Source organism: Tamandua tetradactyla, chromosome 10 (genome assembly GCF_023851605.1).
Source record: "Tamandua tetradactyla isolate mTamTet1 chromosome 10, mTamTet1.pri, whole genome shotgun sequence".
NCBI classification, from domain to species: Eukaryota; Metazoa; Chordata; class Mammalia; order Pilosa; family Myrmecophagidae; genus Tamandua; species Tamandua tetradactyla.
Genome location: NC_135336.1, coordinates 73,022,362 through 73,048,679, shown reverse-complemented (window position 1 = coordinate 73,048,679; position 26,318 = coordinate 73,022,362). Strand labels below are relative to the sequence as shown.

Genomic DNA, 26,318 nt, shown 5'->3' with positions numbered 1-26,318 from the left:
GGCAAAATAATTAAGTGTTGATTCATGACCAACATTATGTTCTGTTGAGGCCATAGAGTTGAAATGGCTAAGTTCCAAAGAAAGAAATGAAATGACTAGTTCAGGGGTTTCTATTTATTAATTGAATGACGCAATTGGATTAATATAAATGTATTAATTATATTAATCCAATTTAAATAATCAATGAAATCACCTAGTACATTATCTACTCCTAAGATGAATGACTAGGTATTATTTTCCATTTTGTTTGGCAAGATGTAGTTGGTAAGATTTCTTACAACTTCAGTGAGTGTTAGTTTACTTGATTTAACGGAACAGTCATATTATTTCAGGAAGCAGCTTCTACCGACCATCTCCTTAATAGGAATTAAATGGTTTTCCACAGTATATAAAAAATCTCCCAATTCGTCACTTTGAACATGATAGTTTTTATATTGTTATGAGGTATAATGCACATCAACCGCAACCATATAGATTAATAATTTTTAAAATATGTACATATCCATTTGTGTACAGATCTTTAAAAGTGTGTACACATACTTGAATGAGGTATATGGTATTTCAGTACTCCAGGAAAGATACTTATTTTGTAGTTCCTCTGAACTCCAGAGAATAATGGGTCATAATGGGTTTTGGCTAATTCATAGGCTATTGTGAAATCGAATGAGAAATTTAAATGTCATTGGAAAACTCTAAAATCCTGTCAAAAGATTAAGCCTGTGGTAGGGTAGTAATCGTTGTGAAAGATTTCCCCTCAACCAGAGATCATCCTTCCACACTTTTTCTTTCTGGTTCTATATGACCTTGCAAAGACCGATGGTTTAGCTCCCAGCAGATTAAATCTTTCAAAGCTAGTTTTAGGAAAAGCAAATTTGAAAATGATGCATGAGAAGTCAAAATTATTACTATAAGCATATTTCATTTACGTTTCATCTACACTTAAGTCCAAGTGGTTCGAATTCTTTAATTACTGCCTCTTTTCTTACCGAGTTGAATGTGTTTAGACGTTATATAAAACACCATTGCTGAGGCATGTGAAATGATCAGCATCCACTAATGACAAGCAACAGAACAGTGTGGTTAAACTCTACATGTTCAATTTAAAGTAAAAACAAAGCAAAACAAAGCTAGAAAAAGTAATTTTTGCTCGTGGGCCATGGTGGCTCAGCAGGCAGAGTTTTCGCCTGTCATGCCAGAGACCCAGGTTTGATTCCCCGTGCCTGCCCGTGCGAAAGAAAAAAGTAATTGTTGCTATTTTCTTTAGGGACTATTAGCATTTTACAACAGTATTTTTTTAGTTCCTTTTTTTGTCCCTAAGGTTAATTGTTAGTATTAACAATTTTATTTGAGATTCTGTAAAGAAAACATGAGTAACCAGAACAAATTAGTAGGTTTGAACCACAGATTTTTTAGTGATTGTTGGATTTAGCTGAATTATCAGTATTAATTTTCTTCCCATATATATTCAGTTCTTCATATGTAAACATATTCAAAACCCACAATTTATCTTTATTAGAAATGAAAGAAGTATTTTTATATAATGAATTACTATTTTTTTAATTAGAGAAGTTGTAGGTTTAGAGAACAGTCATGCGTGAACACAGGATTCCCATATATCACCCTGTTATTAATACCTTGCACTGGTGTGACACATTTGCTACAGTCGATGACAGCACATTTTCATAATTGTGCTATTATGAAATAATAGTTCATGGTTTAACTTAGGGATCACTGTGTGGTGTAGATCCATGGATTTTTTTAAAAAGTTATTTTTTTTTTCTTTTTTTTAATTTATTTTTATTTATTTATTTATTTATTTATTTATTTATTTTTTTATTAACGGAAAGAAAAAAAAAAGAAATTAACACAACATTTAGAAATCATACCATTCTACATATGCACTCAGTAATTCTTAACATCATCACATAGATGCATGATCATTGTTTCTTAGTACATTTGCATCGGTTTAGAGGAACTAGCAACACAACAGAAAAAGATATAAAATGTTAATATAAAGAAAAGAAATAAAAGTAGTAGTAATAGTAAAAAACAACAACAACAAACAAACCAACAAGCAAACAAAAACAAAAAAAACCCTATAGCTCAGATGCAGCTTCATTCAGTATTTTAACATGATTACTTTACAATTAGGTATTATTGTGCTGTCCATTTTTGAGTTTTTGTATCTAGTTCTGTTGCACAGTCTGTATCCCTTCAGCTTCAATTACCCATTGTCTTACCCTGTTTCTAACTCCTGCTGAACTCTGTTACCAATGATATATTTCAAGTTTATTCTCGAATGTCCGTTCACATCAGTGGGACCATACAGTATTTGTCCTTTAGTTTTTGGCTGGATTCACTCAGCATAATATTCTCTAGGTCCATCCATGTTATTACATGGTTCATAAGTTTATCTTGTCTTAAAGCTGCATAATATTCCATCGTATGTATATACCACAGTTTGTTTAGCCACTCTTCTGTTGATGGAGATTTTGGCTGTTTCCATCTCTTTGCAATTGTAAATAACGCTGCTATAAACATTGGTGTGCAAATGTCCGTTTGTGTCTTTGCCCTTAAGTCCTTTGAGTAGATACCTAGCAATGGTATTGCTGGGTCGTATGGCAATTCTATATTCAGCTTTTTGAGGAACCGCCAAACTGCCTTCCACAGTGGTTGCACCCTTTGACATTCCCACCAACAGTGAATAAGTGTGCCTCTTTCTCCGCATCCTCTCCAGCACTTGTCGTTTTCTGTTTTGTTGATAATGGCCATTCTGGTGGGTGTGAGATGATATCTCATTGTGGTTTTGATTTGCATTTCTCTAATGGCCAGGGACATTGAGCATCTCTTCATGTGCCTCTTGGCCATCCGTATTTCTTCTTCTGGTAGGTGTCTGTTTAAGTCTTTTTCCCATTTTGTAATTGGGTTGGCTGTCTTTTTGTTGTTGAGTTGAATAATCTCTTTATAAATTCTGGATACTAGACCTTTATCTGATATGTCGTTTCCAAATATTGTCTCCCATTGTGTAGGCTGTCTTTCTACTTTCTTGATGAAGTTCTCTGATGCACTAAAGTGTTTAATTTTGAGGAGCTCCCATTTATTTATTTCCTTCTTCAGTGTTCTTGCTTTAGGTTTAAGGTCCATAAAACCACCTCCAGTTGTAAGATCCATAAGATATCTCCCAACATTTTCCTCTAACTGTTTTATGGTCTTAGACCTAATGTTTAGATCTTTGATCCATTTTGAGTTAACTTTTGTATAGGGTGTGAGAGATGGGTCTTTCATTCTTTTGCATATGGATATCCAGTTCTCTAGGCACCATTTATTGAAGAGACTGTTCTGTCCCAGGTGAGTTGGCTTGACTGCCTTATCAAAGATCAAATGTCCATAGATGAGAGGGTCTATATCTGAGCACTCTATTCGATTCCATTGGTCGATATATCTATCTTTATGCCAATACCATGCTGTTTTGACCACTGTGGCTTCATAATATGCCTTAAAGTCAGGCAGCGCGAGACCTCCAGCTTCGTTTTTTTTCCTCAAGATGTTTTTAGCAATTTGGGGTACCCTGCCCTTCCAGATAAATTTGCTTATTGGTTTTTCTAATTCTGAAAAATAAGTTGTTGTGATTTTGATTGGTATTGCATTGAATCTGTAAATCAATTTAGGTAGGATTGACATCTTAACTATATTTAGTCTTCCAATCCATGAACACGGTATGCCCTTCCATCTATTTAGGTCTTCTGTGATTTCTTTTAACAGTTTTTTGTAGTTTTCTTTATATAGGTTTTTTGTCTCTTTGGTTAAATTTATTCCTAGGTATTTTATTCTTTTAGTTGCGATTGTAAATGGGATTCGTTTCTTGATTTCCGCCTCAGCTTGTTCATTACTAGTGTATAGAAAAGCTACAGATTTTTGAATGTTGATCTTGTAGCCTGCTACTTTGCTGTACTCATTTATTAGCTCTAGTAATTTTGTTGTGGGTTTTTCTGGGTTTTCTACATATAGTATCATATCGTCTGCAAACAGTGATAGTTTTACTTCTTCCTTTCCAATTTTGATGCCTTGTATTTCTTTTTCTTGCCTAATTGCTCTGGCTAGAACTTCCAACACAATGTTGGATAATAGTGGTGATAGTGGACATCCTTGTCTTGTTCCTGATCTTAGGGGGAAAGTTTTCAATTTTTCCCCATTGAGGATGATATTAGCTGTGGGTTTTTCATATATTCCCTCTATCATTTTAAGGAAGTTCCCTTGTATTCCTATCTTTTGAAGTGTTTTCAGCAGGAAAGGATGTTGAATCTTGTCAAATGCCTTCTCTGCATCAATTGAGATGATCATGTGATTTTTCTGCTTTGATTTGTTGATATGGTGTATTACATTAATTGATTTTCTTATGTTGAACCATCCTTGCATACCTGGGATGAATCCTACTTGGTCATGATGTATAATTCTTTTAATGTGTTGTTGGATACGGTTTGCTATAATTTTATTGAGGATTTTTGCATCTGTATTCATTAGAGAGATTGGTCTGTAGTTTTCTTTTTTTGTAATATCTTTGCCTGGTTTTGGTATGAGGGTGATGTTGGCTTCATAGAATGAATTAGGTAGTTTTCCCTCCACTTTGATTATGTTGAAGAGTTTGAGGAGAGTAGGTACTAATTCTTTCTGGAATGTTTGATAGAATTCACATGTGAAGCCGTCTGGTCCTGGACTTTTCTTTTTAGGGAGCTTTTGAATAACTAATTCAATCTCTTTACTTGTGATTGGTTTGTTGAGGTCGTCTATTTCTTCTTGAGTCAAAGTTGGTTGTTCATGTCTTTCCAGGAACCTGTCCATTTCTTCTAAATTGTTGTATTTATTAGCGTAAAGTTGTTCATAGTATCCTGTTATTACCTCCTTTATTTCTGTGAGGTCAGTAGTTATGTCTCCTCTTTCATTTCTAATCTTATTTATTTGCATCCTCTCTCTTCTTCTTTTTGTCAATCTTGCTAAGGGCCCATCAATCTTGTTGATTTTCTCATAGAACCAACTTCTGGTCTTATTGATTTTCTCTATTGTTTTCATGTTTTCAATTTCATTTATTTCTGCTCTAATCTTTGTTATTTCTTTCCTTTTGCTTGCTTTGGGATTAGTTTGCTGTTCTTTCTCCAGTTCTTCCAAGTGGACAGTTAATTCCTGCATTTTTGCCTTTTCTTCTTTTCTGATAAAGGCATTTAGGGCAATAAATTTCCCTCTTAGCACTGCCTTTGCTGCGTCCCATAAGTTTTGATATGTTGTGTCTTCATTTTCATTTGCCTCTAGGTATTTACTAATTTCTCTTGTAATTTCTTCTTTGACCCACTTGTTGTTTAAGAGTGTGTTGTTGAGCCTCCATGTATTTATGAATTTTCTGGCACTCCGCCTATTATTGATTTCCAACTTCATTCCTTTATGATCCGAGAAAGTGTTGTGTATGATTTCAATATTTTTAAATTTGTTAAGACTTGCTTTGTGACCCAGCATATGGTCTATCTTTGAGAATGATCCATGAGCACTTGAAAAAAAGGTGTATCCTGCTGTTGTGGGATGTAATGTCCTATAAATGTCTGTTAAGTCAAGTTCATTTATAGTAATATTCAGGTTCTCTATTTCTTTATTGATCCTCTGTGTAGATGTTCTGTCCATTGATGAGAGTGGTGAATTGAAGTCTCCAACTATTATGGTATATGTGTCTATTTCCCTTTTCAGTGTTTGCAGTGTATTCCTCACGTATTTTGGGGCATTCTGGTTCGGTGCGTAAATATTTATGATTGTTATGTCTTCTTGCTTAATTGTTCCTTTTAATAGTATATAGTGTCCTTCTTTGTCTCTTTTAACTGTTTTACATTTGAAGTCTAATTTGTTGGATATTAGTATAGCCACTCCTGCTCTTTTCTGGTTGTTGTTTGCATGAAATATCTTTTCCCAACCTTTCACTTTCAACCTATATTTATCTTTGGGTCTAAGATGTGTTTCCTGTAGACAGCATATAGAAGGATCCTGTTTTTTAATCCATTCTGCCAGTCTATGTCTTTTAATTGGGGAATTCAGTCCATTGACATTTAGAGTTATTACTGTTTGGATAATATTTTCCTCTACCATTTTGCCTTTTGTATTATATATATCATATCTGACTTTCCTTCTTTCTACACTTTTCTCCATGTCTCTCTCTTCTGTCTTTTTGTATCTGACTCTAGTGCTTCCTTTAGTATTTCTTGCAGAGCTGGTCTCTTGGTCACAAATTCTCTTAGTGACTTTTTGTCTGAGAATGTTTTAATTTCTCCCTCATTTTTGAAGGACAATTTTGCTGGATATAGGAGTCTTGGCTGGCAGTTTTTCTCTTTTAGTAACTTAAATATATCATCCCACTGTCTTCTAGCTTCCATGGTTTCTGCTGAGAAATCTACACATAGTCTTATTGGGTTTCCCTTGTATGTGACGGATTGTTTTTCTCTCGCTGCCTTCAAGAGCCTCTCTTTCTCTTTGACCTCTGACATTCTAACTAGTAAGTGTCTTGGGGAACGCCTATTTGTGTCTAATCTCTTTGGGGTGCGCTGCACTTCTTGGATCTGTAATTTTAGGTCTTTCATAAGAGTTGGGAAATTTTCAGTGATAATTTCTTCCATTAGTTTTTCTCCTCCTTTTCCCTTCTCTTCTCCTTCTGGGATACCCACTACACGTATATTTGTACGGTTCACATTGTCCTTGAGTTCCCTGACTTTGTTCAAATTTTTCCATTCTTTTCCGGATAGTTTCTGTTTCTTTTTGGAATTCAGATGTTTCATCCTCCAAATCACTAATTCTATCTTCTGTTTCTTTAAATCTGTCATTGTAGGTATCCATTGTTTTTTCCATCTTTTCTACTTTATCTTTCACTTCCATAAGTTCTGTGATTTGTTTTTTCAGTTTTTCTATTTCTTCTTTATGTTCAGCCCATGTCTTCTTCATGTCCTCCCTCAATTTATCGATTTCGTTTTTGAAGAGGTTTTCCATTTCTGTTCGTATATTCAGCATTAGTTGTTTCAGCTCCTGTATCTCATTTGAACTATTGGTTTCTTCATTTGACTGGGCCATATGTTCAATTTTCTGAGCGTGATCCGTTATCTTCTGCTGGCGTCTGGGCATTTAGTCAGATTTCCCCGGGTGTTCGACCCCACAGGTTGAAAGATTTTTCTGTGCAATCTCTTGGTTCTGTTTTTCTTATCCTGCCCAGTAGGTGGCGCTCTTGGCACACGTTTGTCTGTGGGTTCCACCAGTGAAAGTTGCTGTAGGTCCTTTAACTCTGGAAAATTCTCGCCGTAGGGGAGGTTCGGCAGCCGAAGCATCTTGGAAGAATGCCTGGGGTTCCGAATGCGGGGAGGGTCGCCGGCCGTCGCAGCACAGGAGAGCGTCCGGCCAAATTAGCTAGTCGGCCTGGGTCACCAAGCGTGGCGGGAGGGCGCCAGCTGTCGCAGCCCGGGAGAGTGCACTGTTCCCAGCCGACGGGGGAGTCACGTGTTTGGAAGGGATCCCCCGGTCACTGTTCTCCACAGTCTGGGGATTTCCGACCCAACTATCTCAGTTGTTCCGGGGGGCCTCGTGTGGTGGGGGCACCAGCCGCCGCGGCCTAAGGGGACCGCCTGTCCAATTCTACCAGCTGGCCTGGGAAGGTGGAAGGGAGGGACTCCGGTCGCTTGTCGTCCCACCCAGGAAAGCCCGTGCCCCTTGGTGATCTCACCGGAGCTGGTTCTCCCAGATAGTCAGCCGTTCCAGAATGGGGTACGCTGTCCCTTTGATCTCCCTCGTGGCTCCGGGAGCTGCTCTGTATTATCTCCACTCCCCCAGTAGCTGTTCTGGAGGAGGAAAGGTGAGGGCGGCAAGGCTGTCGAGGCTGGTGGCGGAGGAGCACGGTGAAGGCGGGGGAAGAGGGCACTGTGGTGGTTGGAGAGCAGCCGGAGCAGGAGGGGGAGGAGAGGGGAGAAGGAGGTCGGGCGGCTCGGCTGCTGCGGGGCGTGGGCGCCGCGCGGCGGGCCGGCGGAGAAAGAGAGCGGGGAAGGAGGTCGGGCGGCTCGGCTGCTGGGGGGCGTGGGTGCCGTGCGGCGTTAAAAAGTTATTTTATAAATGTATCTTTTACTATGACCTATTATTTTCCTCTCTATAAGGAAAATTATCCCTTCGTTCTCAACACAGCTTTTATCTGCTGAGTGGCTTTAGCTAATATTCCCTAAGAAAGTCACAAATATTTCTCCAGAGAGTTGCAGGAAATTTCAAGGGTGGAACTGCTGCATCTACAACTCATCCTCGGAGCAGGTTGTTCAATGTTATTAGATTGGTTGATTCAACTTTCCTTGTTGTTAAGTTCCTGAATTGAGCTAATATTGACTTTGAGTACCCTAAGCCATCTAAAATAATTTATACACTTGGAAAAGGATTATTATTGTGGCAATATTAGTCGCAAGATAGTTTTGAAACAAGACAGTCTATTGCTCTGGAGTTATCTTTGATAACTCAAGTGAAAAGAATAATATTTCCTGAAAAAATGTAGATAAGAATTTAGTGTATATGAGAGTGAGGGGATTAGCAGCATTAGTTTGAGTGGCATATCCAAGATGTTTGAAACCTTCTCCTCAGAGTTCTCTTAATACCCTTCAGTCCTGACCTGAACACGCAGTCCTTGGCCTTCTCCAAGAATGTAGTCTGCTAATCTTCACTGAACCCTTCCCAGTTACTGTCAAGAGAAATATCCACAAAGTAGACTGATGTTCCAATTATTTAAACATCTCCAAAATAATTTTGAAATTCAGTCCTCTTATAATAATTAAAAATGTTAAAATAGATTGGAATGCCATGGGTGAAATGTCAATCATTGGCATGGCCTTTTAGGCTAAAGAAAAATCCTGACGAGTTTGGGAAGCATAATAAAACATTAATGGGTGAAATGTACAATGACTGAGTATAGTATTAAAAGTGTATGGATGAGGGGCAGGCCATGGTGGCTGAGCAAGGAGTGATCTTGCCTGCCATGTTAGAGACCTGGGTTCGATTCCTGGTGCCTGCCCATGCCAAAAAAACAAAAGTGTATGGGTGAGAGAGAGCCAGCCAGCCTGTCAGCAGGCCTGGAGGAGCTGTGCTCTTGCGGCCCCCGGGAGTGACACCCTCTCCAGACCCAAGATGTAGGTGCCAGGCCACTACTGCAAACTCTGGAGCCATGAGGATCCACAGCAAAGAACATTTCCAGGGTGGACTCCAAGTCCAAAGTGAAAACAAAACAAAACAAAACAGACCATCTTTGAAGTCTCTGAAACTGATAAACAGGAAAATCCAAATATAAGCTACTTTGAAGAAAAGCATTTTACCTTGGCTTACACTCTGTCACAATATCTGAAAAACTGCAAAAGGCCATGAAACGTCTTGGAGGGCAAGTTGAAAAATTTCTCAGCAAAGATGTCAGTTATCATATTTCAAGTAAAAAACCAGCTACATTTGCACAAACCATAGGTAGAATTTCTCCTATACCATGTCCAGAATCTGTGTATACTGCAGAAACCACTTCACCTCATCCCAGCCATAATGGAAGTTCATTAAGTCTCCAGACTCAGTGTGTTTATGCAGAGGAAAATTATTAGTTCAAAATGCTACCAAATTCCCTGTGCCTGCATGTCCACACACACACACACACACACACACACACGCACACACACACACACACAATTGCTACCGAGACTCTTGGGGATAGCACACCTTCAGTAATATGGACAAAGAATTGGAATGTGATCCTTTTTGTCTTTCACTTTTCCACCACTAATTCATCTTATATTCCTTCCACATACACACCAACCTTCCCCTTACCGCTTAGGTAGATGCCCAGTTTCCAATCATAATTTTCTAAGGATAGTGCTGCCAGTTTAACTTTCATACGTCACTGCCTTCTTATTAAAAGATTAAATGAGTTAATGAAATAATTCACCATTTTAAACCCACAACAACCTTTATACAGCAGGGGCAATCTGGGTCCTTGGGGTCCCAGCCACATAGCACCAAGAACCATCTTGGTGGATTCACTGATCTGTCTCTTACAAACAATATCTATACACTCTAATTCCAACTGTCACTTCCCCATTAGAAAAATAAAGCTGTCAAGGACCATGATTTTACTCCTTCAAATAATGTAGTATCAAATACCTTATCATAGGCGAAAAGGTATGATAGGTAGATCATACCAATATGGAGTAAAAATTCTCCATATTGATGACATTCGGTACTACATTGAACAAAAGGAAAAAAAGGGTTATATTTACTCAAGAAATCAAGCACTTCTTTAAGAGATGCAGGGAAAAGAGTTGGTATTCAAAAATTAAGAACAGGTAGTCTGAAAAAGTCTTTTGTAAAGTATTAGATAAGAACCCACTTTTTAGACCATTTTGTCTTCACTTGATCAACACGCCTTTTCTAAATTATTTTACTCAGAACCCCTCAGTCCATTTGATGTGTATAAACCATCTACGATCCAAGAGCAAACTCAGGTTAATAAGAATTCAAACAGATAATCATGGTAGAACCCCAATTCAACTCCATTTAAAATAGAAGATGTAAAAAAAGAATATTGTGAAGCTTTTTGCAAAAATATAAGATCTCAAAACTCATCTGCTAAGTGAGCAACACAGAAACTTTGCATAGAATAACCAGTAGCCAGTTGTTGATGATATTGTATCTGTTAGTTTTTCATTTTGTGGACTAGGAAAAGGACATGGCTAAAAAGAAAACAATAAAATACAGCATGGTATCCCTTTCTTCTGTTACTGCAAAGAAGAGTAAGCAAGATAACACCTAAAATTGCCATGTTTCTGAGAAGGACGTCGGGGAAAATAAAGTTGTGCAGATGATCAAGCAAAATTTCCTGTATAAAGAAACCCAGGAATCTGAACAAAACTTATGTTTATTTCTGAACTCATCCCTTGCTCTTCAACTGAACTGAGAAGACTTGATGAAAAAAAAACAGATATTTTATATCAAATCCAGCTGAAAATGACATAAAACAGAATTTTACATAGCTACCATCACATAAAAATAAACAAGGATGTATTCTTGATGTCTCTAAACATAAATGGTTTATAAATGAAAGTGACTTAGAAGAACTAAAGGTGGATCTCTGCATCTATACAATTTTTCCAACCTCAATAAGAATAATAGTGCATTGCAATGAAACAAAAGGAAGATACTGTGCTTTTTTTTGCAGCAAAGAAACTGAAGGAAAAGGAACTTACTTCAGCATTTGATCATGATTCTGGTCTGATAACAACAAACAGTTCACAAGAGTACTTAACAATTCAGGCAAACAGTCCATCCAATAGAACTTTCATGGGACCAAATGAACGTGACATCTAGAATATGGATAGTTTGCTTTCTGGTAAAATCCATCAGAAAGTGAAAATAGCATTAGATGTAAATAAAAGAAAATCTGGAAGAAATGTAGAATAAGATAAGAAAATAATTGAGTTTCTTACTGTACAAGAAGAAAATAGAATCTATAGTTCACTGGTATAATCTTTACTGGATTTATTTCGAACTAGTGAAGAAAAATCAGGAATTTTTGGGTTTTATAAGCTATGCCAAGAACAAAAGCATGTGTGATATTATAGATATTTGGGAAGAAGAAAATGCAAATAATCTGCTATCAAAGTTTTTTCTTCTTCCATTTCTAAATTTACTAGCTTGTAGTCTTTAAAAAAAATGTATACTTTTCAGAAGTGTTAAGGATCATTGTTTTGGTTTGTTAAAGCTGCTGGAATGCAATATAGCAGAAATGGAATGGCTTTTATAATGGGAATTTATTAAGTTACATGTTTACAGTTCTAAGGCTATAAAAATCTCCAAACTAAGGCATCCAGACAAAGACACCTTGACTCAAGAAAGGTCAGTGAATGTCATCCGAGAAGGCATATGGCTGGTGTCTGCTGGTCAGGTTCTGTTGCTTTCAGTTTCTGTTGCCAGTAGTTTCCTCTCTATGTGTCTGTGGGCCTTAACTTAGAACCTCTGGGACACGACTCTGGGTTCTGGCTTGCTTAGGATCTCACGGCCAGGCACATGATGATGTCTGCTGGGCTCTGCATCCCCAAACATCTGTGTCTGGACATCTGTTCTCCCTGTGGGCACTCCAAGCATCTCCAAATGTCTGCCTCTCTGTCAGCTCTGGAGCAATTGTTCCCTAAGCATCTCTTTCAGGTCTGAGCTTCCTCCAAAATGTTTCTTCTTTTAACAGACTCCAGTAAACTAATCAAGACCCACCATGAATGGGCAGAATCATATCTCCATCTAATCAAAAGGTCATGCCACATCTCCATGGAAATAATATAATCAAAATGGCATACCCACAGTTGGGTCTGTCACATCTCCACAGAAACAATCCAATTAAAGTTTCCAACTTACAATATTCAATCAGGATTAAAGGAGGTGGCTTACTGGGGGTACATAACACTTTCAAAACAGCACAATCATATTCAAAATTTTAAAAATGTGTATAAATGTTCTTAGAATTTTTGCCAACTTTGTTTACAAAACCAAATGTAAATATTAACAATAAAGGTGATGTTTGCACTGGTTTTTTTTTTTTTTACAAAATTGAATACCAATTTTTTTAAAAGGGTATGAATAAGAGGATAGATGAAATAAAATTGGTGAGACTTTGACACAGGGATTCATTAAATGATTCTCTGTACTTGTACATATGCTTGAAAATTTTCATTGTGAAATGTAAGGAAGTCAATGATTCTGATTTGAATACCAGCACATTTGGGTTCTGGACACAATACAAAAAAAATCATTTCACAGGACATAAATTATTTAAGTATATTGTGCTCTTTAAATTTTAAAAATAGGGAGGTAACAGGGGTGAAAAATGCCTTTCTTATGACCACAGAGAGCTGGGTCGAGAGAGCTCTATTTTTCAATGTTAGTCAATCTTCAATGTGTCAGCCCAATTAGTGAGCCCTGATCAGTCTAATGTGAATAAGGCAGATTGCAGTTCAGAAAGGAAAGTAGTCACACAAACAGACAATTGTAAAACAACTGTCACAGCAAATTTTAGGAGGAAATTTTAGGAGGAAATGAGGGTTAGAGATGGAGAGGTAGGCAGGGAATATTTGCATACCCTTTTAAGGGGCTTGAGCTTCATTCCATAGATGGTGGAGAACCACTGAAGGGTTTTAAGGAGGGACGGCTGGGTGGAGGATAGATTTGAGCAGATAACACTTTGGAGTCAGGGAAGGCTGAAGACTGTGGCAGTCAACCAAGCAAGAAGTGATGAGGACTTGAACAAGAACCAGACCTTGTGAGGATAGGAAGAAAAGTGGTTTTCAGACTAAGGCAGCTTTGTAGCAATAGAACAGTCCAATAGAAAGCATACCTTTCCCTCATTCTCTTCTCTCTTCCTCTCTTCTCCAGTCTTCTCTTTTTTCTTTTTTTTTCATGTTCCTTCCTTTTTTCTTTCTTTTGTTAGCTTTGTGCAAAGACTTAATTAACAAAATTTTGAAATAGATAAAATATGATCGTGGCACAGAGTTCAGAATACAAAAGGAGTATAATAAAATATCTTTCTCTCTCTCTCTCTCTCCATTCTTGGCTCCTCAGCTGCCTGATTCCCACCCCCCTCAAAGGAGCCAGCCATGGTTCCGAGATTCTTGTGTGTTGCTTCAGAGATATTCTGTGCTTTTACAATTGTACATACACATTTGCAAAGACTTTTAAAAATAACTTGTGTGGAGACTTTGTGTACATACTTGACAAGTTAATTAGCATGTTAGCTGCACTAGATTAAAATTTTATTAATTAATTTGATGGGTCATTTGATTATATAGTTCTAAAAGCAAATGTAGACCTTCCTTTTGCAGAGAGCAATGAGCTCACCAAGGATATTCACATGAATAATCTTTGAAAGATGAAAATTGTTAAATTAAACTATCTGAGCCCTTCTCTTTCTAGAAGAGATGAGACTATTAATCTAATGTCTATACAGAGTCATGATTAATCTTAAAAAATCTTCAGTAAGTGTGCTTTTAGCCTATAAAATACCTGCCCATATCACAACATACTACCCAACTGAAAAGGTCTCTATCTTAACTAAAAAATGAGTAAGATTATAATAAACTAGTTTTAATTTTTTTAAAATCAGAGAAAAATCCTTAACCTCTCTTCAGTGAAATGTTGTGGCATTTCCATGTAGAAAAAAATTCTGGCTTCTATTTTCCCCTTATGTACACTGCAGCAAAACTCTTACTGCAATAATTCCTGGAAGAGCAGAATATATGATGCTTTCATAAATAAATATTAGTGCATTAGTCTTCTTTCAGCTGGAGCCAGATTTTCCTGGCTGCTTATTTCCCCAGGTGGCCAGAATAACACAGTCCCTGATATAAAAATTTGGTTGCTTCGGATACATATCTGATCAGAAGCAATGCTCTCACTTGCATAATGTTTTTTATATTTTCTTTGGTGAAATATGTTGTAGTAATTATTTAATAGGCTTGGTAAAATAATCTCACACCTGATTAAAACTACCACATCTTAATTTGCAGTCATATTTTACTTACAAGGAAGTTAAACTTAATAGTCCCTTGCTCAAAAAATAAATCCTATAAATGCATAAAAATTTAGATTAAAAATAGTGATTATTTTATGTTTAAATTCTGGCATTTTCTTCAAATGATTTCCATGCCTGAATACTTAGAAGCACACTGAGAGAACTGAAGACTATAGTTTCCTGAAAATATTAACCACAATTTTGTAGAATTATGCTTTTCCCCCATTATAAAACTAGCCAGTGTACTACAGCATGCCATAATTCTAATATTTGAAGCAGAAGCACTCAAATTTGCTGAATATAGAAGTAATGTATTTTTACAAAAATCTGTTTGCTTTTAATATGTTGGATGTGAAATGATTTCATTGCACTACACATGCTAAGTTGAATTATTTAATGACAATGCTTACGCTGCACCAGTCCTCCCAGATGTGTTTATCCAATTTGTTCGCAATGGTATCCCTTAGAACATAGTTGGTGCTTAATAAATATTTTTACAATGGTCAAATACAGCATATTTGTATTAGAATATTTTCTTGATCACACATGGTACATCTTTTTTTCAAACTTTGATTTTTAGTTTGTTGTTATGAAAGGAACACTATGTAGGGTAGGATAAAAAATAAGATTATAATTTTTTACATAATTGTCTCATTATATTCTAGGGGCATGAAGTCTAGTGTAGAAAAATGTTGATAATTTAATAGCTCCAGTTTTTCTGCCCTTCTTTTCCTTAGTTCATGGTTACTATAAATATGGAAAAGCTGTGAACTTTGCCATCTCTGCATCCATGGTAGAATGGATTCTGAAAAAAAAAGTAAAAAGTGGTAGAACTAGAGAGTCAGAGATAAGAGACAGAGCTGGAGAATTTTGTTTATGATGATAAGATTGACTTTAAGGGGTCTTTTAATACAAGATGCCCCACTCTACCTCAGTCCTAATGAAAGAGATGCTTTAAATTGGATGATAGTTAAGTGATTCAGAGGATGAAAGAAAAGGGAAGGAACCCAAACCATCACAACTGTACACATTAGGAGACATGTTCCGGGTCAGAGGAAGGCTTGTGGAACAGGGTAGAGAGCAAGCAAGCAAAATGACGTTAAAAATGACTAGGAATGAAAAGGGGTGGCCATTTCCTCAGTGAGGAAGCACATACTAAAGTGTTAAAATGTTAACAGGGCATTTCAGGGTTTCCACCTTGAGGTGGAGTCATTAAGCCTTGAGGTATGTTAGTAAATCACCTTAGCCTCTTTTAATTGTCAGAAGAAAATCAGATTACCTCAAATTTGGTCTGAATCAATAAAGTGTTGTTACATTTATTGTCCACATCATTGGTTTAGTCTTTAAATCTGTAATAGTTGACATTCCTTAGGGAATCAAAGGTCTACTGTTTAAAATAGAAGAGAAAGAATGCTCTTGCTCCTAAGGAAATCTTGCTGAACATTCGACTATCAGGATGTTGATTGCTAGTAAGAATCATGCTTGCTTAGAATGGATTGAGAGAAAATGGGATGTAAATATTACATGTGACTATAAATCAATGACCCAGCATATCTCTTAGTACTTCTTTCTTTTTCATTCTGGCATTACTTATGCTTTCTTGTCCTGGAGACCTAGAGAAAATATTACCATAAGAAGACAGTATAATATAAACGTAAGAAGCATAAAGGGTGATTTCTACTTGCAAGAGAGAGGCATCGATTTTCATTTGCATCCTAGTTTAATTTTCCTTCTAGAAAACGAAAGTCCCTACATATTATTATTAGTGAACCTTTAGAAATATTTTTGGATGATGACCCCTAAACCAGCACGTCTCAAGTATTCTTCTAGGCTGGTCTGGTGACCGCCCCAAACTGTTACTGGTTTGAAACAAGATAAGTACAAAAACTGAGAATAAGTATTTAGAAATGTTTGTAGTCATTTGTGCTGTTTTAAAAGGATTTATGTACCCTAGAAAAGTCATGTTTTAATCCTGATCTAATCTTGAGGGAACAACTATTGCTTTAATCCCTATTCAATAATGTAGGTTGGAATCTTTGGATAATGTTATTTCTATGGAGATGAAATTTGACCAATTGTGGATACTAACCTTAGATTAGAGGGAGATATGACTCTATCCATTTCAGATGAGTCTTGGTTAGTTTACTGGAAGACTTAAAAGAGGCAGCATATTGGAAGAAACTTCAGAATGTTCCAGTTAAGACAGAAACCCTGAATATCATTGGCCCATCCACTTGAGAAAGAAGCTGTGAACTCATCGGCCTCCTTGAACCAAAGTATCTTTCCCTGGATGCCTTAGATTGAACATTTCTGTAGCCTTGCGTTAGTTGGGACATTTTCATGGTCTTAGAACTGTGGACTTACAACTTAATAAACTCCCCCTGTTACAAACAGTTCTGTTCCAGCAGCTAGCAAAGTAGAATACCATTTGACAGTATATATTTTTGTTGACTGAAATTAAGACTTGTTTTTCATATGTCTTTTTTTTTTTTTGCAAACATTTTATTTTACTGTTTACATAAGTACCAGTCTTTAATAGACTAGGAATTTAAGCAAAAAAAAAAAAAATCTTTTGCCATGAGGAATTTGATAGATACTGGACAAAACTTTGAAAAAAGTGCTAATATCACACTTTCAGACTTTCCTTGGCATACTCCTAAATATCTAGGACTTAGAGTGCTATATATTTTTTCCTTTGTGTTTTCTCTGCTATTCTTAAAAATAAATCTACCTTAAATTTGGAATATCGTCACATATTTTGGAAGAACTTTTTAAAAATTTAGAATTGAAATCTAGCCTGTTTGGAACATTTCACTTTTGTAACAAAAAAAATTTACAGGTGATTGATGGTGGAGATAATCATAGAAGAGCAGTGACAATCTGGACTGGCTCATAGCAAACTACTTGGTTATAGATTAGGCAACTGACAAATATCAAGTAACTATGTCAGGTAAAAAAGCTCCACGTGCTGAGTCAGAGTGAATACCCTGTCAAGAGAAGCTGAAAAATTAAAGTCATTTTAATGAGTTGAAGTTGGATATATGGGCACTTCAGCGGAAGGAGCATTTCAATAGTCTATAGTCATATGATAGGGGGTGGGAAAATAAGTGCAGTTTAAACAATTCTGTGCCACCCTCAGTATGCAGAGATCAACTTCTGAATCCCAAAACCTCTGCCCAGCCACCCTCGGTCAAAAGAGACCAGTTAATAAACCATCAGACACTAAGATACAGTTTTTGAAAATCTTTAAGAATCTACACCCTACTTGCCATCTTTGTTAACTTTCGACATTCTCCTTCCAGTTAAATTTCCCTTTTTCCTATTTTTTTTGCTAATTTTTTTCCTTGACCCCAATTATCCATATCTCACTTCACTTTCTCAGTGGGCTGCTGAACTCCCATGCCAGGGTTTCATCCTCAAGGTCTTCATTAAACACTCTCCTTGCCTTGGCAGAAGCCTGGCTCGCTGCCGTGTGGCTTTGCATCCAGGGCTTTGTTATTCTACATCCCACATACCTCAACTATTCTTCTCTCCTTGTTTCTGCTAACTAATGCTGCCAGAATGCTAAATACCAGAAATGGATGGCTTTTACAAAAGGGATTTATCGGGTTACAGATTTACAGTTCTAAGGCCATGAAAATGTCCAAATTAAGGCATCCAGAGAAAGAGACCTTAACTTTGAAGAAAGGCTCCATCAGCTGGGAAGGCATGTGGCTGGCATCTGCTAGTCCCTGTTTTGGATTCATTGCTTTTGGCTTCTAATTCCACTGGCTTTCTCTCTAAGTATCTATGGGTATCACTTAGCTTCTCTGGGGCAAATTCTAAATTTCATCACTTAGCTTAGCATCTTCTAGTAGGACACCTCTCCTTGGAAACAACCTAATCAAAAAGTCCCCCCCAACAATAGGTTCAACCTCATAATATTGGATTAGAAGAACATGGCTTTTGTGGGGTACATAACAGTTTCAAACCAGCACATTCCCCAGTGCTGGTTCCAGAGCGTTATTGTGTTAGCCTGTATACAAATATAAAAATATAAAAATCTCTGCCACTTTGAGATTATATTGCCCTTGAGTATCCACAGTTATTGTTGTCTACCAACCTTCTGGACATTGCCCCTTGTCCCTTGAACAATTTAGCACCTGTGCTGGTTGGAAATGATGTATGTACCCTAGAAAAGCCATGTTTAATTCTAATCCCATTTTGTAAAGGCAGCCATTTCTTCTAATCTCTATTCAATGCTGTATGTTTGAAACTGTAATTAGATCATCTCCCTGGAGATGTGATTTAATCAAGAGTGGTTATTAATCTGGATTAGGTGATGACATGTCTCCATCCATTTGGGTAGGTGTTGATTTGTTTCTGAAGTCCTATAAAAGAGATTCAGAGAGAGCAGAGAATGCTGCAGCACCATGCCTTGCTTTAACTGGGACATTTTCACAGCTTCAGAACTATAAACATGCACCTTAATAAATTCTCCCTTTTAAAAGCCATTTTGTTTCTGATGTATCACATTCCAGGAGCTTGCAAACTAGAACATACTTGTCATATTTTTTGTAATTTTTAGTATATTTCCTATTTTTATATTTTAATTCCCCACTTACTTGTGAAGTCCATTAGGGCAAGATTTTTTTTTACTACAATGTTCCTGCACATAGTAAGTTCCAGTTGTTGTTTGTTCACTTCACGAATGCAGGAAGAAAAGAATAGGAGGATGCAGGCTGAATACAGATAATAGAAGCAAGGAACTTAGGAGATCAAAACCAGATATGTAAGCCAAGGTCAGGAACTTTGGAAATTGTCATAAAAGATAGGAGCTGTATCTCTTCTATTGAGGCTATCAGGTTGTAACTGGATCAAGACAAAAAGACATAAACGTTAGAGCCTTTAACTGCTTGTCTGCATGTGGCCACATCTTATTCATTTGGTTTTGTCCCAGTAAATTCTGTTTGCCTGCACTCCAAGGGTCTTCACAGTGTCCATGTGTGTAGATCTTTGAAATGTTATCTCTATCATTATCATTGAGCATTCGCTGTGAAACCCTGGTCACTACTGACTGTTTAGCTAGTAGGCCTCGTCCCCACCCTGTGGAAACAATACTTAGTCAAATGCAAAGCACACAGAGTCAATTGAGCAAATATGAAATAAAAAGACTAACTTGTATTGAATGAATGTACAGAAGGCAATTTCATTGTGCCATATGGCAGATGAGAAGAAATCACAGATGTTACATGATTTAACTACCACCCGTCAAAGTTACATGACTTGTCTCAAAAGTGTCACATAACTCACAAGAATATACACCAGCCTTCTCATATTTTTTATGCTCCCTTCCTTTCGCACCACCATTTTTGGAAATTCCACACATGTCAAAGTAAGTCAAAATAACTTACATAAACTAACTTGGGGGATCCCGTCCAGGTCATCAAAATGTACACAGGACATTCTAAACCTCAAAACAGACTCAAATTTGTTATCCCTCCTCATCACTACACAGTTAAATTGTTAAATTATTGAGAGGGCAATCCAGTGGTTTGCAACTGTAGAACTAATGAAAGTATCTATAGAATGGTTATATATATTTTTTTCTATTATGGACACAATAAATGTAGATATCAAGGCATTATATGTAGATATCAAGCAGTGAATTAAACATTCCCTTGTCTCCACTTCACCATGAAAAATACCTTCTTTTTTATTTTTTAGGAGGGAAATATCCTTTGTTTCTTCTGACTAAATTTCATTTACTCTTTAACTAATCTTTCATTTTGTAAAAAGAAAAAATTAGTAGGGTACTTGTATTTTTCCTATTATAAATGCTGTAAAATGTAATGATACTATTCAATTAGAATATTCAGGAAATAAATGTAGAATATTATTATGGGATGCATTACATAAAATCCGTCTTAGCTTTATAGCCATAGTTACCTTAATATTTTGTTTTCTAGAAATTACAGAATCTTATTATAATTAAACTTTACCAATGAATGGATAAAAGAACTCAGAATAATTATAACGTATTTCAGTTTTTTAAAGCTGCTAGAATGCAATATACCAGAAATGGGTTGTTTTTTTCAATGGGGATTTAATAGTTTACAAATTTACAGTCATAAGATCATAAAAGTGTCCAAATTAAGGAATCACAGGTAAGATACCTTCTCTGCGGAGAGGCCAGTGGCATCTGGGGTTCCTCTGTCACATGAGAAGGCACATGGAGATACCTGCTGGCCCTTCTCTCCTGGTTCTGGTTCCAATGGCTGACTCCATTTCTTTCTTTCTTAGCTTGCTCCCAGGGGATTTTATTTCTGAGCTCTCTCTCTCAGTGAACTCTCTTAAAGGACTCCAGTAAAGGGTTAAGAGTCCCTTGAATGGGCTGGGTCCCATCTCCATGGTAACAACCTAATTAAAAGTTCCCACCCAACAATAGGTCTGCCTTCACAGGTATGGATTAAGATAACATGGCTTTTTATGGGGTACATATCAGCTTCAAACCAACACACTGAGTATTTATTAGTCAGCCATGTGGGTAAAGTGAAAAATTTAAGATTCACTTAGTTGTCAGAGAGCACTGATAAACCAAAAATTGCATAAGAATACATTAGCTTCGATTTAGGTGCCTAGTGCCTTAATTCTAGTGCGCTGGGGTACGCTGTGGTAGGCAGTCAAAAAATAGCCCTTCTGGAGCATGGGCTTCTAATGAATAGAACAGCAGGTGTGAATGGATTGTTACTTCTGAGATTAGGTTACAAAGAAGACGGTGCCTCCATCTTGGTTCTCTCTCTGTCTCTGTCTCTCTCAGCCCCTACTCTGAGGGAAACAAGCTGTCTCCCTGTGAGTAGGCCCGTAGAAAGTCACATGACAAAGATCTGATGTCTCCAGACAATGGACAATGAGGATATGCAGCCTGCCAAAAACCACAGGGACTAGCTTGGGAGTGGATCCTCTACTAGATGACATGGTTGTCGTTCTGGCCTACAGCTGGTCTGCAGTATCCTGGGGACCCAGAGCCAGAGGCAACCAGCAAAGCCATGCCTGGATTCTTGACCTGTTCAAACTGTGAACTAATAAATGTTTCTTGTTTAAAGCTGTTACATTTGGGTATAATTTGTCCTCAGTAATAGATAACTAATATATGCCCAAATGTCTAAAACAAAATGTTTTGCAAATTTCCATACACTTTTACGTAAGATGACATATTAGAATTCTCCTTGCCGTAGTTTCTGTCCTCCTCTCTTGTCCCAAATCTTAAACTATTCGAGTGGTCTAGCCTGTCACGTTTTGATGACACATAACTTCAGCCTGACTTGATTGACACATTTTTCTAGTCTTTTCTCCCTTCTTTTCACTGTTCTTATAATTATATAAATTATAATTTATATAATTATAAACTACGGGAGTGTTAGATTAAGCAGTGTAGTTAATGAGGACAATTACTTTTGGTGGCTAGGTTCTCAGATATCTCAATAAACAATAGAGTAATCCTCTGACTTTTGTTGACTCTAACTTCAAAATATTTATAGGACCTGACTCTTTCTTATCATTTCAGAATCATCATCATTGCTTGCCAGAATTATGCCAATAGCCTTCTAAATGGTCTTCATCGCTATACACTTGCCTTCCTATTTCTATTCTCAACATAGAATCTAGAGTGAGCCTATCAAAACACGGATCAGACCATGTCTCTCTTCCATTCAAAACCTTGCAATGGACTCCCCCTTTCACTCAGAGTAAAACAGATTAGAGTGTCCCTAAAGAGTCCCTTATCCCCACCCCTTTAATCCTGATCTTGAGCTTCTTTCCAACATCCCACTTCACTCTACAGATCTCCCATTGCAGATCTCCCATTTTCCAGAGACATTCCCACTTTAGGGCTTTTGCATTAGCTATTCCCTCTTCCTGAAAAGTTCTTCACCCAGATACACTCTTGGCTAACTTACCACCTCCTTCAAGGCTTTGCTTGCAATTTTACCTTCTCCGAGAGGCCTACATTAACCCGTACCTAATATTGTAACCCTTCAACCCTTTCCTTCACCTTTAGAATCACCATCACCTTGTACCATAATGAATAACTCCTGCATTATTTATTGTTTTTATGATTTGTTGTCTGTCTCCATCCACTGGGCTGCAAGTTCTGTAAGAAGAGGGATCTTTGACGTTTTGATCACTGTTGAGCTTCAAGCACTAGCCTATTGACAGGTATACAGTAGGCACTCAATAAAAATTCCTTGGATTGAACTGTGAACTGCATTGCATTGATTTATCCTTCTGGCCCTAGATATGTGAGAAGTGGTAACAAAGTATTAATGAGAAATAAATAAGTAGAAATGATGAAATAGTTATAGCCAGCAAATAAGGGAAAACAAGCTAGCAGCAGAATTCATGTTTTCCCTCAAAACAAATAACCTGATGAAGCATATTAACAAACAGGGACATGATTTATTCATTACCATTTGAAACATCTTGACTGTTAAAATTAAATTGTTTTGTAGATGCTTGATACACTCTGGGACCTTTTCAATTTCTTCACGATTCTTCCTTTGTTCATTTTTCTTGTTTTCCTTAAGGACTATAGGCAAGTAAGCAATATCCTGCTCCTTTGGCAAATAATTGATCACTTGCCCTCTTGAACTCCTTCATGGATAGTGTGTCTCTTCAGGTTTACTTAGCATCCTGAGTGGGGTGATGGAATTAGAGAGTGATTTCTTACTGGAAACCATGCAAAAAAAAGATTAAATGCTTCTTACTTTGGCCACAGTGCAAGATGAAACAGATGACCAGCAAAAGGCACTTTCCAACAACCCTTTTAAAAAATATGTTTCACCGATCTTCATTGTCCCAGGGAACACAGCACTTTTCAACTTACCTTCATTGTTCCTGCTCATATCAGCGTTAATATAAAATCACATATTAGAAATGGATTTCTAACACCACTGACACCTGGAAATATTGTCTTCTGACTTTTAATTGAAAAAGATTACTGTGACTTTTTGAAATGAATATACCCCACAAAAGCATGTTCTTAAGACTAATCCGTTTCCGAGGGCCCACCCCCATGGTGTGGTAGGATCTTTTGGTGAGAGTAGGATCTAAACATGAGATGGGACCTATCTCATTCAGGCTGGGCCTTAATCCTCTTACAGGAGTCCTTCACTGGGGAAGAAAAGACAGAGAGAGGAAACACAGATAACAGAGAGAAAATTCAAAGAAACAGAGACAGTGACACACAGAGAAGCTCAGAAAGAAAGTCACAGCCAGAGCAGTCAGCAGCTGAAAGCAGTGAGACCTGGGACAGAAGGGCCAGCAGACACTGCCACATGCTTCATCATGTGACCCAGGAGCTGAGGGTCACTGGGGTCTTCAGGGAGAAAGAATCACCTGCTGATGCCTTGACGTGGACATTTTCACAATCTTAGACCCATAAGCTTGTAAGTTAATAAATCCCCTTAATAACAGCCACAACCTTTTTCTGGGATATTGCATTTCATCATCTTTAGCAAACTAAAACAGACTAAAAATAAAATTCTTCCCACTTAATCCTGGGTGAAACATTATTAAAACATCACAGATCAAATCCTCTGTAAAACAGCTAAATAACGAAAGTTTGATTTGGTAAAAAAAAATCTCCCAAACCTAGCTTGTGTTGTAATGATTGTAAGCAACATCGACTACACTGAAATTCAAGACCAGAGGTCAGCAAACTTGCTGCCTGCTTTCATAAATAAAATTTTATTGGAACACAGTCACGTCTATTCACTTATATATCATCTATAGATGCTTTTGTGCTATAACTGCAGAGTTGAAGAGTTGTGACAGAGATTGCACGGCCTTCAAGGTCTAAAAATTTACTCTCTGGTCCTTTATGAAAAATTTTGCTAGACCTCTGGGCTAGACCATAAAAAATTGTGGCTGTTCCTTGTATCTTATTATATTGAAGTTAACCTCCATGTTCAGTTATATCGTTTAAGAGGGAAAGAGAACTTGGAGAAATCTCAAATATTCTGGGTCTGAGTCATTAGTAGGGATTGATCAGGAAAAGACAGCAAGAACTATTGGTGCACATTTCCTCTCACGCTGGCTATACCCGAATTCTGGCATTATCCTTCAATCCCCTGGTAACAGATGTGGAGAGCCTGAAGTATCTGAGTTTTCCTGAGATACTTACCTATAATAGGAATATTTACTTTTCTCATGACCTTATGGCTTTACCTTTTTTCCCTGAATTGAAATTCTCTTTAAATTACAGTTGGGAAAACTTGTCCACTGTTTTTGGCCTGGAAGTGTCCAATACCTGTAGCTATTTTGCCCTCAATTTCTGGCTGCTGGCCTTGATTTTCAAGCCTTGAACTTCAGTAACAGTTTCCAGCTCCTTATCCTTAGATTCCCACCTCAGGCGGCCTTTCCCATTTAACTTCCCGACCAAACAACATTCAGGGAATGATAAGTGACTTAGCAGCATTTTAATATCTTACCCAGGATGCTGAAGAAAATTAATGGGATCTAGAATTAGTTTTAAGGAGTTAAGGAAAACTGAAAATTAAGGCTACTACATTCTTAAGTTCCACAACCATACCCCACATGGAGAAAGGGGTTTGGTTGTTCTGTATGCCCACGAGAAGACAGATGCAAAAAAAAAACTTGGTAAGTGTGAAGATTGAGATAAAACAGTTGGAGAAAATTTGCCAAGAATCACAAAATTTCCAGATGGAAAAATTCCATAAATAAGATAGATCCCTATCTCTTGGGATATTTAGGTAAATGTGGTAATCTAAATTACAGGACAATGTCGATGATCTGTAAAGAGCTCCTAGAACTCTATGATAGAAGTAATAGCTCTTCTATCAGTACTGAGAAATAGTCAGAGGCACAGAAGCTGAAAAGTCATATTAAAAGAAATGTGTATCATGAAAAATTACGGTTTTAAAAGCATGACATATTACTCTTTAAGAGATTCCTTGCTTTCCTGGTTATATATTTATTTTTCATTTTTAGCTAGTCAAAGTTACTCTTCTCTTTTAAGCAATTTGTTCTTTAGGTGGCACTGAGAAGGGCCCTCTTTACTCCAAAATAATGAAAATAATTTCCTTTATTTTCTTCAAGCATGTTTATGGTTTTATTTTTACATTCTAGTGTTTAGATTAGTGTTTACATTGTTGTGCTTGTTATGAGGTAGAAATCTAATGTTTCTTTTTCAAGAATTTAGCAGGATTTTTTTTAACCCCCTTTATTGAATACTTCATTCTTCACTGATTTTAAATAATTTCTTTAGAGTATCTCTGATTCGTGAACTCTTCACTGACCTGCTGGTCTATAGGAAACTTCATATGCCTAGAAACCACAGTCTTCATTATGAAATAGTAGATTTTACTGTCTGGTATGACTGGTGTTCTATAATTCATCTTTTTGTTCAAAAGAATCCTGGCTATTTTCCTATCTATATTCTTTGCCAAAAAAAATTATAATAAATGCAACCAATTTTACAAAATACACTTGCATATTATGTGTACAGATTGTAGGCAGTGCTTATAAATGCTCTGAAAAAACTGTTGCAGGCAAATATCAAACTGGTAATTTTGTCACACTCCAGGAGTGGGGAGGGATGTTGGGTCATGGCGTGGACAAGGTGTGAACACTGGTAAGTGGGAGTGATTCTCTGACTCAGATTAAGGTATCACGAAAGGAATTTTAAGAGCAGTCATTTGTATAGTATTTTGAGGACACAGAGAGATTTGCAATATAAAGAAGG

The 26,318-nt window shown here is 37.1% G+C and overlaps 1 pseudogene; it reads left to right on the top strand.

Annotated features, from left to right (window-relative positions):
* LOC143647698 (protein DBF4 homolog A-like) overlaps positions 1 to 11,725 on the top strand; it is a 41,474-nt pseudogene extending 29,749 nt beyond the window's left edge.
* The last annotated feature ends 14,593 nt before the right edge of the window (positions 11,726 to 26,318 follow it).